The 19,095-nt window shown below is 41.3% G+C and overlaps 1 protein-coding gene across 2 annotated transcripts in view; it reads right to left on the bottom strand.

Annotated features, from left to right (window-relative positions):
• The window catches only part of HAPLN1 (hyaluronan and proteoglycan link protein 1), a 62,517-nt gene that overhangs the window by 33,585 nt on the left and 9,837 nt on the right, over window positions 1–19,095 (bottom strand). The window lies entirely within an intron of this gene.

The following is a 19,095-nucleotide window of genomic DNA, read 5'->3' as shown; positions in this document are numbered from 1 at the left end:
GTGGATCGAGGGCCCGACCCCGCTATGTGAAATAAATACACAAGGACACATGATATAAGGTTAATGGGCAAGAAAAGGCCACAACTTTATTGATTACAGCAGTGAAAAGGTATTGGCTTAGGCATTGGATGACTATAGGTGGTGGGTTTATTCAACAGTAGGTGGAGCCTGTTGATGCTCATCCAACTATAGGCTCACCCCCTGATGTCACCGAGGGTCGTGCCATGGCCTCCCGCCAAGCAGGCATCGGACGGAATACACGACCGCCAGATTCCTTTAACGGAATAACCCACGGTAGATAGCATAGGCGATGGCCACACTTAGCCCTTGACACAGCACAACACATGAATCCAATGCCTAACCTACCCACCAATACCACAAAAGTTGTGACGATTGCTACGAGGTAGGTGAAAAAACCAAAAGGCCTAATGCCAAATGGAAAAATTCCTACCAGACCCCCCAGCCAACCAGGGCGACCAACCTAAGGTCCATAGCAAGGCCAAAAACCTATACCCTGAGCTAAATGGGAGTGGAGGGTGGGTGACTCGCTGAGGGACGACGACGAATGAGGAGGAGGCGGAGCTGGCACCACAGCATTAAGCTGCTACACACGCCCCCGGAGGCACCTGGTTGGTCACCTCCGGTGGGCGTGGGTGCCAGCCAGGGAGGAGGGGAGGGGGCTAATGCCCCCTACCAGGGGCGGAGCTCGGTCTCCCGCCCACAACCACTCCCCTCTCTTCCAGGGAGGAGAGTCTGTTTAGTGCCACTTTGTTTTCTACGATTCGTTGCAAAAGAAGGAAAACAACTTTTCTGTTTGTATATGTTGATAATATAATTTTGGTTACTGAGAACAAACAAGATTGTACAAAAACAAGATTGGGTGCAGGCCTGGACAGGACATATGTCCTGACTGTGACAAAGGTGACATGTGTGCTTGCATGCTTGCTTGCTTGCTTGATTAACAACTGTTGGGAACTTCAAGGTCCCTGCTCTCCCTTCTTATGGTCTTTGTACTGGACCGGGAGACTCCAATAGCGAGCATCCATGTCAAGAAGGAGGGCAAGTGGGCACTCTATCAAATGACAGGGCAGGAGTTACACGGAGCAGGGCCTTTTCACTGGTGGTGTCCATTGTATGCCTTACTTTTCCCAGACCTGTTCTCTTTTGGCCTGTATTTTGGAGCTTTATAATTTAGGAAGAATTTGGAAGAACTGGTTGACAAGTCTTATCAGTTGCTGACGTATGAGCGGATTTTATTTGCTGCTATTCTGGGCTTCTGGTGCATCAGGGTTTACACCAGCATAATAGAGTTGGCCAGGATGCCAGAAGGGATACAATTTATGAGCTTTCTCCATTATCTGCACAGCAGTACACTGAATGGTGACACCAGGGACCTAGAAGGTGCAGGGCTTGTCAGTCCAACCCCTGCACAGTCTCATCAAGGCTGACCTTAAGGCAATTGGAGCAATTGGGCCAAATTGGGCCCCGCAGGCCGCTCCTAAGGGGGTCCCTGCACCAGGGCAATCTAGATGGATTTTATTTATATCTATAAGATTTTGCAGACTTTGGCTGTGAACTGGGGCCCTACCAAAAAAAAAATCAAGTTGCGCCCCACTGCTTCAGATTGGGCCCCACTGGCTAGCCCTGAGTCTCATAGCCTGAGTTGCCCTGCCCTTGCATGAAGTCTTCGGTTTGCAATTTGGGGAGAGGGGAGACTGTGGCACTGGGGAGAGGGCAGGTTGGTGAGGCCCCCTAGACTTAGAGGCCCTAGGCTTCAGCCTACTTAGCCTATACATAAATCCGGCACTGGAACCAACCCTTGTCTGAAGGGTCTATTAAAGGCATGGCTATCTAAATACATATTTTTGAGCGGGTTTCTATTCTGAATAATATTTGCCAGCTAGATGCACTGTGGTATGAATGGGGATATGAAAAACCTGCTATAGGAACAGCATACTTAGTGGCACTTCACTAGAGATTTAATGCTGTTTGGTGATACAAATGGGTGATACAGAAATAGTGACCCTGTGAAGGTTTGTGTGATTAACATGTGGAAAAGTTATTTGTGCTATTTGGTTACTATCAGCAGAATGTGGCTGAATTATAGACTCCAAAACCATGTTGTAGAACCTTGTCCAGACAACTGGACAACTGGCTAAATACATCTCAGGTCACCAAGTCTGGCAAAGAGCACTGCAGAACAGAGGATTTTTTTTTTTTTTTGCACTCTGTTAACCTTCTGCTGTGGTTTTTCTCACCTTGAAAAACACTTGGTACATGTTGCAAATGGCACCAGCAAGAGAAAAATTATAAGGCCTAAGTTTTGTGTTGTTCCCAGGTAAACAATTTAGTCACACAACGTTCCACCGAGGGTGAAAATAAATAAGAAACTTCCTGTCTGGGTGTGACAGAATGAAAAGCACTCACAAGAAAATCCCAAATGGGCAAAGCACATCTGTTTACATGTGTATGTGTGCCTCTGACTAGGGGAGCATAAAGGACCTTCTTAACAAAGTGTATTGGTTCTGAATACTCAACAGGGAAAAAATGCAGACACATTATTTAATGAAGTGGAATATTCATACAGCAATAAGCAAAATCTTTCCCAAGTGTCAAAGAGTGTTATAGATTATCATTATAAAAAATTCCTTCCAGTAGCACCTTAAAGACCAACTAAGTTAGTTCTTGGTATGAGCTTTCGTGTGCATGCACACTTCTTCAGATACGTGTGCATGCACACGAAAGCTCATACCAAGAACTAACTTAGTTGGTCTTTAAGGTGCTACTGGAAGGAATTTTTTATTTTGACTATGGCAGACCAACACGGCTACCTATCTACTAATAGATTATCATTGCTTTAGTTCTGATGCATGGCTAAGCTACATTATTGATTGATAGCCTCAGATGAATCTGTATTTGCCTGGGCTTCACCGATTGGCAGACTGAAGTACTGAAAATGCTAGGATATTTCCCAGTCTGTTAGAAAGAACCCTGGAATTTGGTAAATGATCCAAGACTTATTGCTTATTAGACAAGTATAAAGGACACTGATGCTTTTCTCCCCCAAAACAGTAAACTCAGAAACCCTACTCAGGTGTTCACTTCCATAGGTCCCCAGAACACGCTCCTCCATTGTTCCCTTCCCTGCTACAATGTATTGAAAAGTACTGTAGGTCTGAACAGGATATCTTGTTGTGTTAAGTGGAACATGCTCAGAATATTTCCCATGAATGGGGGATCCATTCACATGGAGGATTCTAAGGGGTGACAATACAACACACTAAAGCTTCCCCCTTCAGATCTTCCTACTCAAGATGTAAGGGGCTGCAGCCCATGGGAGCAGGAATGACTAACATGTCTCCTCCCTCCCTTCAAATCCCTGAACTGGTTAGAGAGATTTTTCCGTGGGGGAAATTCCTTGTTGCAAGCATATAGCCCAAGACACCACTGATGATGCTAAAAATCTGAAAGGGAGACAATTGTGCACCTGTCTCCTAGAACAGATGGAATAAATGTGTAGGGCACTCATGATGTGAAGAAGTGTGGCCGTGCTTCTGGCCTCACTTCTGACATCATATTCTTGGGCCAGAACAGCAGTGTGACCCCACTTCTTGCACTGCTTCTTGACTTCCTTTACACCATGTAATGTGTGAAGGGATCTCAAGTGTACACTGAAACACTTATGGCATTTACTCCATGAGCTAGGAAGCTGAAGCTTGGTACATACATAGTCCAATATACCCTTATTTCTGTAAAAGTCTGAAGCGGAGACATTTATGCAACAATTTCCTGAACTAGGAGACTCCTAATATAATTTTGAAATGGTAACCATCAGTGCCAAATTTTCGCATAGGCTAGGTAAACTACAGCTCAAGGGCTCAGACTATGAGGGGCCTCTAAATACAACCTCACCAGCACTAGGTTTTACATAATAATGCTCTTTTGGGATGGGGAGGGGGGTAATACTATGGGGCTTCTAAAACTTGACATAGCTTAGGGCCTCAGCATGTCTTAATCTGGCCCTAAATATCATACCTCCCAAGCCCTTCAGAAAGATAAAAGTTCCTATACACGTACAATACACACTGATAACTAGAGAAGTCTGAAAGGCAGACATTTGCCTCTCCCTAGAAATAGGAGACAATAACCGTACCCCAAACACTATAGCTCTGTAAATGAAGTATTTTCAACATAAATCTAACAGGTTTCCAAAATTATTCTCAATATTCATCATTCTGCATTAATGGTAATGTAAGAAAACAGGGAACACCTTATCATGCAAATGTGTTTGCTTACACTATAGACCTAACTAGCAGGTATTTTTAGAAGATGGTCACTTTGAAGACAAGAATGCATAGCAATGGAGGAAGAGGACTGGTACTCCTCAGCAGCCACAGATTTGGCCTCAGGACTTCCAATTGCATATTCCAGCACTATAATGTGTATAAAATAAAAAATTCCTTCCAGTAGCACCTTAAAGACCAACTAAGTTAGTTCTTGGTATGAGCTTTCGTGTGCATGCACGAAACTTAGTTGGTCTTTAAGGTGCTACTGGAAGGAATTTTTTATTTTGACTATGGCAGACCAACACGGCTACCTATCTGTAACTATGATGTGTATAATAATTCTACATAATCTGTTATGTTGTGCTTATTAGGCCTTGATTACTGTATATTTTTACTATATTGAAAAAAATCATATCCTTTTATCATTGTTGTGTTTTGTTCTTGTAAATGTAAACTTTCTTGCAAGAATATCTATTCTCATATGTATGGTAAACAAAAAACAAGCCTATAAAACAGAATAAAAACATACATGAGGGGAAAAGTGTTCTTGTAATTTCTGTTCAAGATAATTTTACACATTATGCATGGGATTCAACTAAGTTTTATTCAGAGCAGATCCAATGAAGTGAATGAACATGCCTAAATGAGGCCTATTGATTTCAATAGGCCTACTCTGGGTAAAAAAACATGGTTGAATAACAACCAGCTGTCATTTATATCAAGAGGGTAAATACATTGCTAGGACAGGTAGACATTTTGTAATACAAATATCAAATCAAATCAAATCTTGAGATGTGTCATAAAAGAAATCTGAGTACAATGGATATCTGTTATCATTTAAATGTACGGTGGATATAAAGATGTGATAGTAAGCAAATAACGTGTACAGGCTCCTTGCCAACCTGCTGGGTTCTACAGAGCAGAACAATAGGCTGTTTTCCAAATAACGAAGTATTTCTCAGCTTCTACATGTCATATTTGTACACACACGGTCCCACATATATTCTGCCAATCTAATTTATTCTCGGTAATGGATTTGATTATATCTGACTAAATGAACACCACTGAAAGTGAACTTGTATTCTTTGTTCCTTTCTCCTAAAAGTAAGCACTTTTTTTTTTTTTGCGGGGGTGGTGGGGTCTGCCACACTCCAGGAAGTTTCCAGCAATTGGTAATTGTCTTTGGGTAGCAGACAGCCTATGATCAAACACAGTAGCTGCATGTAGACGTTTGGAAGCCATGGATAAGACAAAGCAAGATCCTTGATTAAGATTCAGAGACCCCAGTAGAGCTATGTACATACAAGTATGCTGCATATGCACATTGATTCTCCCTGTGCAACTGGGAGCCTCTCACTTCTACTTCTATTTGAACATGCAGAGTCCATGTGCATATAATTGTTCAGATCTATGTAGGAGACACTGAGAGTGAGGATGGCAGGTCCCCCACTCTCCATGTTTATTGAACACCTGAAAGGGCTTGTTGAATAGAAAGTTGTCCCGTCCCCCCACTTCATCCACATTTAAACATTTGTAGCTGGCTGGATAAAATTATATGAAAATCTGAAACATACTTTAATTTCATTTGCAAGCTCTTTAAGCTGTGATGTCATTCTAAGATTTGGTCCACCAGCAAATGATTAAGCTTGGGATCTACCAAACACAGAGCCAATATAGCATCACTGTCTGTTATATTCTGCTGGCACAGCAAGGATGTTCTATCACTAATGTGTAGGTTTGCTGAAGAGTCAGCAGCTCATGTAAATATGCATCAACAGTTAATAGAATAATTGTTTTACAATCCTAGTGCATATTTATTAAAGCGTACTTGAGTGGATGTGCTGACCTATCTGATTTTAAATTGTCGTATCTTTGCAATATTTAAATTAAATGCAAGCATCTTGCTTGGCCTAATGGTTTTGCTCCTGCGAGTAAGCATATGGCTTGTTGGAGCTGAGATAGCTCCAGTAATTATTATCAAAACTTGAACAAGATGTGCATTAGCTTGCAGCCTGGTCACATTTTGTAGCATTCAGGCCTATGGGTTACTACAGAAACCAGGCTGCAATGAGATTGTGGTGGAGGTTTTTTTTTAAAATAAATAAATTATTGAGTTATTTTGGATGTGTAGGTGCAAACACACATATGCCACCACTCAGGCCATGAGAACTGTGATTCCAATTTCCAAATCACAGAGCAGATCAAGTAGGGCAGGCATCCCCAAACTCAGCCCTCCAGATGTTTTGGGACTACAACTCCCATCATCCCTAGCTAACAGGACCAGTGGTCAGGGATGATGGGAATTGTAGTCCCAAAACATCTGGAGGGGCCGAGTTTGGGGATGCCTGCAGTAGGGTATCATGGTCGATTGTATAAAAAACCACTGAGAAATCAAGAAGTAGCAAGGTCACATACCCCCTGACTTTCTCCTGAGATAGGTCACACATCAGAGCAAACAGAGCCATTTCGGTATGAAACCCAAGGCTCAACTCAGGATGAAACAAGTCAAGGTAATGCACACCTTCCAAGAATGTCTGAAGTTGAACAGCTACTGTAGACAGTCGTACCTTGGAAGTCAAATGGAATCTGTTCTGGAAGTCAGTTTGACATTCAGAAACCAAAGCACGGCTTCTGTTTGGCTGCAGGAAGCTCCTGCAGCCAATCGGAAGTCGTAAGAGCCCTGTCAGATGTTCAGCTTCCAAAAATAGTTCACAAACTGGAACAGTCACTTCCGGGTTCAAGGACTAAGCTGTCCAAAAACCAAGGCACAACTATAACTAAGGAATGTCTGTTTGGGGGGGGTGAAACTTAGTTTTTGAAAATTTATTCAGGGAGGGTACTTAAAAATATGTTTTTTGGGGGCGTGAATACCGGTAATTCAAATATGCTATTATTTTTGTCATCTGACAAAATTGAGCTTGGTAAATCTACATTTGATTAAAAAGCACATAAACTGTTCTCGAAAAACCAAATAATTGTAATTCTGCCTTCTGAAAATGCCAGTAAGGCTATATAATAATAAACTATAAACAATAATAATATATAATATAACTGCAAGTACTTGACAATCATTTTACCTATTTTAATAATAATAAATAATATATCTGTGAGTACTTGGCAATCATTATTATTAATTATTTCTATGCAATTTTAAACATATTGTACTTACCAAGCAAAACTAAATTATATTAACGTAAGCAAAATATCTTTTTTAAATTTCAAGTCATGTTATAAATTTTTAGCACCCTTCATTTTTGGAATTTAAAAGTTGAAAAATTCAACACGCCCTACCGAATGACACAGGAGGTTGCAGGAGGTAGGAGAATTGGCAAAAATTTGGGGGGTAGAAGTGCTAGTGTAAACCCACCATCAGATACAAGAAGAAAGAGAGAGGCTGATTCCCCATGAACCAGAATATACATGACAGCATAATTTCATGAGGAATGATCAGAGATAATGTTGAAACAAAAGAAAGTGCTCTGACTTGGAGCAAGTGTTTCCCAACAGATGGGTTTTTTTAGTGATGGACTCCAAAATCCATTTACATGCCTTGAGCCATAATGGCTGCATTCCCAAAAGCAGTGAAAATAGCATATTTGTCCTTAATCCAGATCAGCCTAATTAGAATCAACATGACTAACCTTGTTTTAAGTATGCTTAAGTATGCAAGCTAGAGCACTTTGTGGATCACTACTTCAGGTTGCATATTCATAGTCGGAGGGCATAGCTCAGTTAGGTTCAATTCCTGGTTGATTCCAGTTAAAAGGCATCTTGGCTAAGAATGGCCATTATGAAATTTGGGACGAGGTGCTAACAGCATGTTGATGACGCTCAGCTCTGTTTCTCCAAAATATCTGAATCAGGAAACACAGTATAGGCCCTAGGCCAGTGTCTAGATCTACTGGTGGCCTGGATGTGGGGAAATAAAGCAAGCTCATCTGAGCAACTGGCCAAATGTCCACCCTAGATGGGGTTGCACTCTTAGTGGAGAAGGTACACCAACTGGGGGCGCTCCTGGATCCAGCCTTGTCCCTTGAGGCCCCAGATTTGCCAAGCCACCTAGTCCAACTTCTGCAGCCATTCTTCAACTGGGTTGCATGACCACAATAGTTCAGGCATCGGATACTTCAAAAATGGAATGCACCATATGCAAGCCTTCCTTTGCAGCTGGGCTGGAAACTGCAGTTAGTGCAGAATACCACAGCATGATTGCTGAGAGGAGTCTTACCACAGCACATTACATCTCATAGAATCATATGATTGTAGAGTTGGAAGGGACCATGAGGGTCATCTAGTCCAACCCCCTGCAATTCAGGAATCTTTTTCCCAAAGTGGAAAACCCTGAAATTAAGAGTCTCATGCTCTACCAACTGAACTCCACCCAACAATTTGCACAGCCTTGCCAATTTGCTACTGGGCCAGGTTCAAGGTTTTACTATTAGCATAAAAAAGCCCACAACACCTTGGGAGCAGCTTGTTTGAAATATCACCTTGCCCAACAAGTGCTTTGATCTGTGTGAAACTTACACATCTAGAAGTGCCATATTATGTCCATTCTGTATCTGTTAGGAGTCCATCTCTCACTGTGACAGCACTTAAGTCTTGGAAGTCCTACTCTACTCTTAGACAGGTGCCCTAGATATCATCTTAAAGGTAAAGGGACCCCTGACCATTAGGTCCAGTCGCAGACGACTCAGGGGTTGCTGCGCTCATCTCACTTTACTGGCTGAGGGAGCCGGCGTACAGCTTCCAGGTCATGTGGTCAGCATGACTAAGCCGCTTCTGGCGAACCAGAGCAGCACACGAAAATGCCGTTTACCTTTCCACCAGAACGGTACCTATTTATCTACTTGCACCTTGACGTGCTTTCAAACTGCTAGGTTGGCAGGAGCAGGGACCGAGCAATGGGAGCTCACCGCATCACAGGGATTCAAACTGCCGACCTGATCGGCAAGTCCTAGGCTCTGTGGTTTAACCCACAGCACCACCTGCACCCGCTATCATCTTAGATATGTCCTAAAAAACTTTTTTTTTTTAAAGAAAGTCTACCCAGACACATAATTTAGTTATGAATTGTGGGTTTCTCTCTCAAAGAAATGCTCCTTTTATTTGTATATTATTGATAATTATTTAATATTGTTTTATGTGTACCTCTCAGAGGTTGTTTGATTAAGAAGTTTATATAATTCTCTAAGCATATGTATATACACACATATTCTATTGTTTATGGACAACTTAAAAAGCACCAGTAACAATATAAATCCTTGGAGGAATCCACTTCTTGCATCCGTTTATTATGAATACAGTCCAGTTGATTCCTGTTCTCGCCTTTCTATTTAACTAAGTTATCAACCAGTATCCATCCTCTTCTCCCATGATGACTGCTACATTTACTTCAGCGTATTTGGTTATCATAGGTGCCCAGGTTCTGCCCATGCAATGAAGGACTCTTGAAGGAAGGGCTGGAACTCAGTGGTAGAGCATCTTCTTTGCAAGCAGAAAGCCTCAGGTTCATTCACTCTAGGGCTCAGAAAGACTCCTGCCTCAAACCCCACAGAGCTGCTGCCAGTTATTGTACAAAGAAATGAGCTAGATGAACCAACACTCTGACTTGGTATAAAGCAGCTTCCCATGAAAAGGTAAAGGATCATTGACAGTTAAGTCCAGTCACGAACGACTCTGGGATTGCGGCGCTCATCTGGCTTTACTGGCCGAGGGAGCCAACATTTGTCTGCAGACAGTTTTTCTGGGTCATATTGCCAGCATGACCAAGCCGCTTCTGGCGAAACCAGAGCAGCGCATGGAAACGCCGTTTACCTTCCCGCCAGAATGGTACCTGTTTATCTATCTGACGTGCTTTCAAACTGCTAGGTTGGCAGGAGCAGGGACTGAACAACAGGAGCTCACCCCATCGCAGGGATTCGAACCGTCATCCTTCCGATCGGCAAGCCCAAGGCTCAGAGGTTTACACCACAGCACCACCTGCGTCCCACAATTTGCCATAATATGTATTATTATTTGTTGTTGTTATTTGCATTTTTATATGCATTTTTATATGAATTTTAACACATGTGTAAATCACATTTATCACATCTTAGAAAGGTATAATAGACATTCCAGGAGAAAGAGAGATAAGCAAGCCAACCTCTGTATTCAGTATCCTGGAACAGCCAAGTGACCAGCAGATAGTGCTGATCTGGTTTCTGTTCCTGCACCTTCACAATTAATGTTCCTTAACATTAACAAGTTCCTTTCTTCAGCACTGCCTGCCATATTGTCTTTGCTGGAGGCCATCATATCTCTACCTTCAGATAGAGTGATGATAGTTAATTGGCCCCACTGCAACCCTTCTTTCCCATTTTCATTTCTGCTCATCACAGTTGCTTTCTTTAGCCAAAGCTCAGGCATCAAACACAGCATGATGAGAAGAGCTGGTGTGATTCACCGAACCACCTGTTTCTTTTTCTACTTACCTTGATGGTAATGTTTCACAGTCTTTAGTACTGTATTGTTCTTTCTCCAAACTTTTTTTTGCTGGGAGGCTAGGTATTTCTTCTGCTTTTTCTCCAGCAGTGAAATACTGTAGCAGAATCTAATTTATTAGTATATCCCACACATCTATGCTTTCTTCTAGATAATATGATGTATCTTCTACACTTTCATTTTGCTTTAACCTTGCTTGTTGTATACACTGTAGCAAGGTGGTTTTAGGAGATTAGCACAAGATGATAAAAACTAGCCCACCCAGGTGTGTCCCAAATGTAAATAGGAGATTAGGCTCTGCGAGTTTTCACTGTATGGGATGCAGAGAATGATCTGCACGAGACAAGAGCTATAGCATATTGCTATCTAACCTTGAGCAAAATTGTCAGAAAAGGAATGCTGGAGACTGCAGTGCAGCTCTGCACCATTCTTTATGAATGGTTAAGCCTAAGGATACAAAGTGTGTGCATTAATTTACAGGACAAATGGCTACCAATATTGCTGAGGATCACAAGAACAGCCACTCTTTCCAAATGGGAAAATCCTCACCCATATGACCTGCACACAAATGCTTTAATTTCCACCCTTCAATCAAATGATCCAGAAATGGCAAATTGCAGACACGTTTGTTTCAAGGAAAGAGACTTCAACCCTAATTCACCCCCGCTAACGTGTCTATTTATAGCTCTTAAATGAAATTTCATTGAGAAAAATTATGTTGACACAGAGGGAGATGTGTTTCTTTCCATCACAGAAACACATTTCCAGCTTACAGACCCTATTTAACAGCTCTATTGTAGGGTTTACTTTTATGTTTCTAAGAATGGTGTGTGTTTTTGTGCCAGAAAGATATTTTTGAAATCCCTCCTTATTATTAACTAATTCTTTGCTATTTCTTTAGTCTGGCAGCAATCCAGAGTAACTATCTCTAGCTCGGGGTAGCCAATGTGGTGCCACCCACATGTTGCTTGAGTATCATGTACTGCACTCTAATAGTCTGTATAGCCAGGAAAATAATTTTCTCCATTGAGATAAACTCTGCCAGCAAGTCAGTTGAGAAGAACTGCACCAATGGCATAGACCAGGGGTAGTCAGCTTGCCCCCCCCCCATCTATCATTAGACTACAGCTCTCATCATACCTGACCACTAGCCATAGTGGCTGAGGCTGATGGGAGCTGGAATCCAACATTTAGAAAGCACCATATTGGCTACCTCTGGTCCAGCTGATTTCCATTATTATTATTATTATTATTATTATTATTATTATTATTATTATTATTAGAGTTCTCTGTGTGGCTCACAGTGCAAACAACAATTAACAAATGTTAACAACAAGCAAACAAGAAAACTGCAACAAATTAATTTAAAAACTGAAACAAAATTGAAGCAGAAAATTTAAAATGGAAAGGCCTAGATAGACATGGCTTATTTAAAGGTCTGAATAGAAGAGTCACTTGGTGCTCAAAAGGCCACAAAGATGATGCTGGTCTAACCTCTGTGGGAAGGCTGTTCCATAACCCAGGACCCCTATGGTTACCCACCTCATTTCATTGTGTGGGTGCACTCAGAGCATGGCAGAGCTGGGTGCAGGAACATCTGGGCCTAGGTCAAACTCCTCACCTAACCCAGCAGAAGAGGGACTGGATTACTATGGATCTCACCCAATAAAAATTAAATGAAGGAAGAATTTATCAACGTCTTTATCAACGACTTGGATGATGGACTCAAGGGCACCCTGGTCAAATTTGCAGATGACACCAAACTGGGAGGGGTGGCTAACACCCCAGAGGACAGGATCACACTTCAAAACGACATTGACAGATTAGAGAACTGGGCCAAAACAAACAAGATGAACTTTAACAGGGAGAAATGTAAAGTATTGCACTTGGGCAAAAAAAATGAGAGGCACAAATACAAGATGGGTGACACCTGGCTTGAGAGCAGTACATGTGAAAAGGATCTAGGAGTCTTGGTTGACCACAAACTTGACATGAGCCAACAGTGTGACACGGCAGCTAAAAAAGCCAATGCAATTCTGGGCTGCATCAATAGGAGTATAGCATCTAGATCAAGGGAAGTAATAGTGCCACTGTATTCTGCTCTGGTCAGACCTCACCTGGAGTACTGTGTCCAGTTCTGGGCACCACAGTTCAAGAAGGACACTGTCAAACTGGAACGTGTCCAGAGGAGGGCAAAGGCCTGGAAATGATGCCTTATGAGGAACGGCTAAGGGAGCTGGGCATGTTTAGCCTGGAGAAGAGGAGGTTAAGGGGTGATATGATAGCCATGTTCAAATATATAAAAGGATGTCACATAGATGAGGGAGAAAGGTTGTTTTCTGCTGCTCCAGAGAAGCGGACACGGAGCAATGGATCCAAACTACAAGAAAGAAGATTCCACCTAAACATTAGGAAGAACTTCATGACAGTAAGAGCTGTTCAACAGTGGAATTTGCTGCCAAGGAGTGTGGTGGAGTCTCCTTCTTTGGAGGTCTTTAAGCAGAGGCTTGACAACCATATGTCAGGAGTGCTCTGATGGTGTTTCCTGCTTGGCAGGAGGTTGGACTCGATGGCCCTTGTGGTCTCTTCCAACTCTATGATTCTATGATTCTATGATTCTATGAATTATATTGTAGAAAAAAAACACATTCCAAATAAATGGCAGCAACAATTAACTAACAAAATACGAATTCTAACAAAGTAATACAATTAGCCTTTATTAAATACTTTGCTATTGGAAGAAATTAGGAGCTAATATATTCCATACACCTGCTGTTTGTATTATAACATCCCTTTTACTGCAATAGCGGAAGAGTGGCTATCCTGATTCCCATGCTAGACTGGCATATATTTAGGTGATTGCCTTGGTCATTGTTGCTCTGAGCATTTGATTATTATTTTTTAAAAAATGCATACCTGCAATTTTGAAATGGCAGCTGCAGATTCCTTGGAGGTGAAGCCTCCTTCTAACTATTTGCTGGTATCGCAAATTCACCTCTAAGAATCCTTAATCCCTGTGGCTGAGGGTTAGGAGACTGAAAAAGAATTGTATTTGGAATATCACTACCTTTGCCTGATAAGAAATTCTGCCAAAATTCCTGCTAGTATTAAATCGAAATCTGTATTTTAAGGCTATCATGACCTTTCTAGTCCTTAACTTATCTATTTCATGCAGCTGTATCTTTGACTTATTCCTGTGTCATCTATATTTCAGGAAGAATAAAGAAGTTGCTTTTCCCAGAAGCATTCGAATTGGGCTCATTCAAATAATTATTCTGAGCTCCGCAGCCATGCCAAGTAGTCAAGCTTATTTACAGTCACTTTGAAGTTAAAGATTATCACCGGCTGCCCTTGTAAGTAGGGATGCTGCTTCACAGAGGGACAACACTGGAGGCTGAAGCCAAAACCCACCAATCAGAAGCTGCTGACTAGGTATTAGGCAGGAAGAAAAATCCTCCCTTCACTGAAACTTTTCTACTGTGTCATCAGTGCTTGATTCAAGCTTAAAGATGCCAGTGTGGGTCCCTTGGACCTGAAACTTCCATGCATTCATCAGCAATGTTTTTCTTTAATTGCTTTGCTTTCTGTGTTGTAACTATCACACTAGTATCACCAACAGGAGGGATGTGTTTTTGGATAACATTATCTTTTACATACTCTTGATGGGAACAAAACTACATGTGCCCAATGCATATATTTCACTGACAATAAGCTGTGGTGTTTTAGATGTACTTCATTCTTGCACTTAGAAAGATACTGATCCCCCCTCTGCCCCATCATCAGTGGACAGGCTTCTTTCTTGCAAATATGGTAGGAGTCAAGTTAGTATTCCACTTTGCCCAGTTATTTGGAGCTGAGGGAAGGTGCTGTGCTTTCGGAGCAAGGGGGATGCTTCCTCTAGGTCTATCACTTGCAGCACTGGGGGTATCAGCATGGATTGAGGACATCGTTAGTCTGCACCTTTATGGAATTGTGAACTCCTCTCAAGGCATGGAGCTTACGTCTGATAATGACAGGTTCCCCTCATCCTGTCAGTTCTAATTCAGTTCTGGCAAGGAATCAGCACATTAAACTGGGCCAACCAACAATGGTCATAGCTTGGACTCTTGTTCTGCCCTTTGAATACCTCTTCAGATAAAACAGCACCACCTAAATAGGTCATTCTACCTATTGGAAATAAGCCTCCAATGATTAGATCAGTATTACCTGATTTGAAATGAAGTGATGTGTTTCACCCAAGACTGCATTTCTGCAAGGGCTAGAATACTTTCCCCCCTGATAGTGAGAGACTATTGTCTATCTTTTATTCAAGTGACATTATCTCCTAATTTCCTCTAGGCAACCTTCAGTTGTTGACAGCAATCCATTTTGAAGGATTGTAAACTCTGGATTTTTATCAGTCTGTTTCCTAAAATGCAAAATATCATAACAATGACTGTTTGGATAACATGAATAATAGGATCACTTAAATTAATGGGTAAAACCTAGAGCTAGGAAGCAAACCTAAGAGAACATTAATGATTGCTAGATGTCAGTAATTTTATCACTAATGTTGCCAATATTGTTGAGTCAGAGGTGTATCCTGGGTTGATACTGACTACAGCCAAGGTGGCTAAACTGTGGCACTCCAGATGTTGTTGGACTACAATTTCCATCACCCCTGACTACTGACCAGGCTGACAGGGCAGCTCCAACAACTAGTTTGCTATTCTTGAACTCAGGGGTGTCTTACCCATAGAGGCTAGTGGTGCAGGGTGCCAGGGTGTCAAGTTCTGGAGGGTGCCAGGGAAGAGGCAGAGGCTGGAAGCAGCGCCTCCCAGCATCAGCTCACTGCCCTTGCCCGCCTCTGCCATGCAGTGCTGAAGCAGCGCTGTGCCCGGAGCCTCTGTCTGCCACCAGGGCACAAAGTGGCGCCGCCTCTTCCCCGCCAGAGGAGCTGCCCTCCAACCACTGCCCACCTCCTTCAGCCCTGCTGGCAGCGCCATCCTCCCTAAAAAAAGGTGGACAACTCTGGGAAATGGGGGGGGGGCAGGGCACCGGAGGGAGCTTTGCACCACGGCGCCAGATATGCTTAAGACAGCCCTGCTTGAACCAGAGAATACTGAAATGTTATTAATCAGATTCCATCCCAAATTAACAATCCTGCGTACCACAGATCATTACACCCCGCTCCAGAGATAGTTAATGCCATTGCACTAATTAGCGGTAAAGTGCAATTAACTTAAACCCGCTAAATGCAATGGGCCTTAAGCGCAACTATCTTTTCATTGGGAATATCATGTTTTGATACTGAAGTAGCAATATTTACCCCATTTTCTGTGATGCAGCTTAAATTTTAACTTACCCTGCTATGACAACAGATAGCAGGAAGGAGCTTTTGATTATAATGGGTATTTCTCTCTTGTCTTCTAGTATTGATTGCAACCTCAAATTTACTGCTTCACCTTGTAGGCAGTGTGAAGTTGAGAGGGATTATTAGCCTGCATATGCTATTAACTGGGTGACTCTAGGGCAACTAATTTGAGTTCATTAGACTCTATGTTGGAATGAACCTTCAAAGACATAAGATATTACTGTTGAAAATGTTCTGTTTTGAATGTGAAAAACAAAGTCTCATTTCTTAGCGAGCGGAATCTATGGTTAGGAATCGTCTTACTCTGTTTATCAGTGGAAACAAATCACGCAAATAAGCAAGTACACTGGCATAAACATTGCTAAAACCAGGTTCGAAGGCACCCATTGCCAGAAATAACTGCTGAAGGGAGTTTATGAGGGGAGGATCCTGAGTTAGCAAACATATTAACATAAGTCAAAAGAAATAACTGATGTGCCACAAACATCATTTACAAGAAAGGCAGAACAAATATATAATTGAAAATGGAGCTTGAAATGCCATCAGTTCATAACAAAACCTCAAGTCCAAGCTTTATTTAGACCAAGGTACTTTGAAGATGATTTATGCATTTCATGCAAACATATTTTTGCAGCTTGGAGTAAACACAAGTTGACTTTTTCCACTGGATAAACGCCATAAACTATTCCATGACATAAACATAAATTTATGATGAATTGTTTTGTAAATGGTTCAAGCATCAAGATCATGAAATACCGCATCCTAAAAGTCTTCAAAAATAAGGTGAAACCAGAATGTGGTTAAACATGTGCAAATCTTGAAGGAGCTCAGTTTGTTGACTCCCATTACTCTCTATTTCCATTTTGAACCAGACTATGCACACATTCACCCAAATGCTGTGTTTGTCTGACTGTGTCTGATCTGCACAGTCTATGAGAAACACTCACATAAATCAGGAGATCCTGTAGTCCAGGCCAGAGGTAACCATTGTGGTGCTTTCCAGAGGTTGTTGGGACACCAGAATGACCAGTGGTCAGGGGTTAAGGAAGTTGGAGTCCAACTATATCTGGAGGGGACCAAGTTGGTTACCCCTAGAGCAGGGGTGCAATATCTTTCAATGAACCAAAGGAAAAACAAATTTTCCTGATTGTACAAATGCAATGATGTATTGAGGATTTAATTATCTTACTTGTTCTGTCTTGCACATTTGTAATCCACCTCACAGCTAAAAGCTAATGATGCAGTGTACAGCATGATTAAATGAGGTAAAATACAAATGATACATACTCAATAAACTAAAAACAGTAAGATCATTTCTGTAATTGTACAGTTAAAATTCCATAAAATGACTGTTAGGTTTCTGTGACTTAAGTAAAATTAACACTGTGCCCTAATTTTCTGGGAATTCTGAAATTTTTGTTTTCTGAAAAGCTCAGCTGGTGTTTTCAAGCAGAAATGACAGTGTCAACTTTTATTGTATCATGCAATAAAAGAGCATGCCACTGGGTGGAAGCACAATGTACACTATTATATATAAATTAATAATGCAGAATTAACCAGAACATGCAGTTTGAATTCACCAATAATGATCATATCCCCATTCAGTTATTGCTTCTGATTTGCTACGTTCATAATTTTGGATGAATATTATACTATTTTTAATTCAGCTAATAATGCCAAAAGTTGTTTTTTTTTTTGTTATTGTTAGGTACTTATATGTTCCTCATAACAAGGGTATGGTAGTCATAATATAAGGATATGATAGTCGAACATTTTAAAACATGGAGAAAGAAAATAAAGACTGTTTTCTTAATAGGGTAGTGCATGTGGAATTTTCCAAAATGTTCATTGATTTTTACAAGATGGTATATTCCTCTAGCTCTTGTGTATGCTCCAATTCCAAGCAACCCCAAGCATAATGTTAAGTCACAATCACAAAAATGTTTTGTGAGGTGGACAAATAGCCCAGGATAGAACAGTCTCTCAAGACTGAGACATAAATTTCCAGAGCCAATATTTTCCTTTATACCCAAGTAACCTTAGGAGATGGATAAATTGCTCAAATAGAAAAAAAAATGTCCAGCCCTCGAGAAAGGCTTTGGCTACCGGACCCACACATGACTGTTCCATTATAAGCAATGATGTTGAGGCACATGAAGTTCCTCTTAACATTATGCCCACCGAATGGGGGACGAGCAGGCGAGTCAAAAGGTGTCACTGAGTACTGTGGAGATCCTTTCTAATACGTGCAAGTGTGAGCTATGCATGATAGCATGATTTCCCTACAATCCATCCTATATTCCTTTGAAAACAACTTCTTTTTCATTTTTAACCAAACTTTGGGTCCACCAACCCAATGAATTTACCAGTATCCCTTCAACACTGTAAAATCCATTCACATCCTAATGCCTTTCTCATGCTTCTCTAATATGTTGATCAGGTTCTGAAAAGCACATTTGTGTTTCTCTTCCAGGAATAGTTGTACAAAACCTGACACCATGTTTTGCATCATTTATTCATGGGACTGGTGTTTAAATGAATAGGTTTGCATTGTGATGTGAGCTTTTCGGAAATGCGCTTTAAAACAGTAACAGTTGGTACCAGCCTCTAGCCATGCAAACAATGAGGTACCAGTTGCGAATCAATGGGAATCTATGGCCAGTATGCAAAGAACCATAAGTCAGCAATAGTGTACAGGCTAAAACAATAGGCTCTCAATCGGGAAGAACAGCAAAAACAACCTCCATGTTCTGAATGGTTTGTTTTCAGATAAAACCATTATGCATTCTGTACAAGCATATAGCTACATATGCATATGGATGTGTATGTCTGTATATAATATAATGGACATAAAGAGATAGCATTAATCAGAAACCTGAATTTGGCAAGGAGGATATATTTGTTAATATCATGCTTTGATATCAAAGTAGTAGAGCATGCAAAAGCTCTTAGGTTCAGATTTCCAGATAGGGA

The sequence above is a fragment of the Podarcis liolepis genome (genome assembly GCF_965112155.1).
Source record: "Podarcis liolepis genome assembly, chromosome: 11".
Lineage (NCBI taxonomy): Eukaryota > Metazoa > Chordata > Lepidosauria > Squamata > Lacertidae > Podarcis > Podarcis liolepis.
Note: the sequence above shows the minus strand (reverse complement) of the source record. Positions and strands in the feature narration are given on the sequence as shown.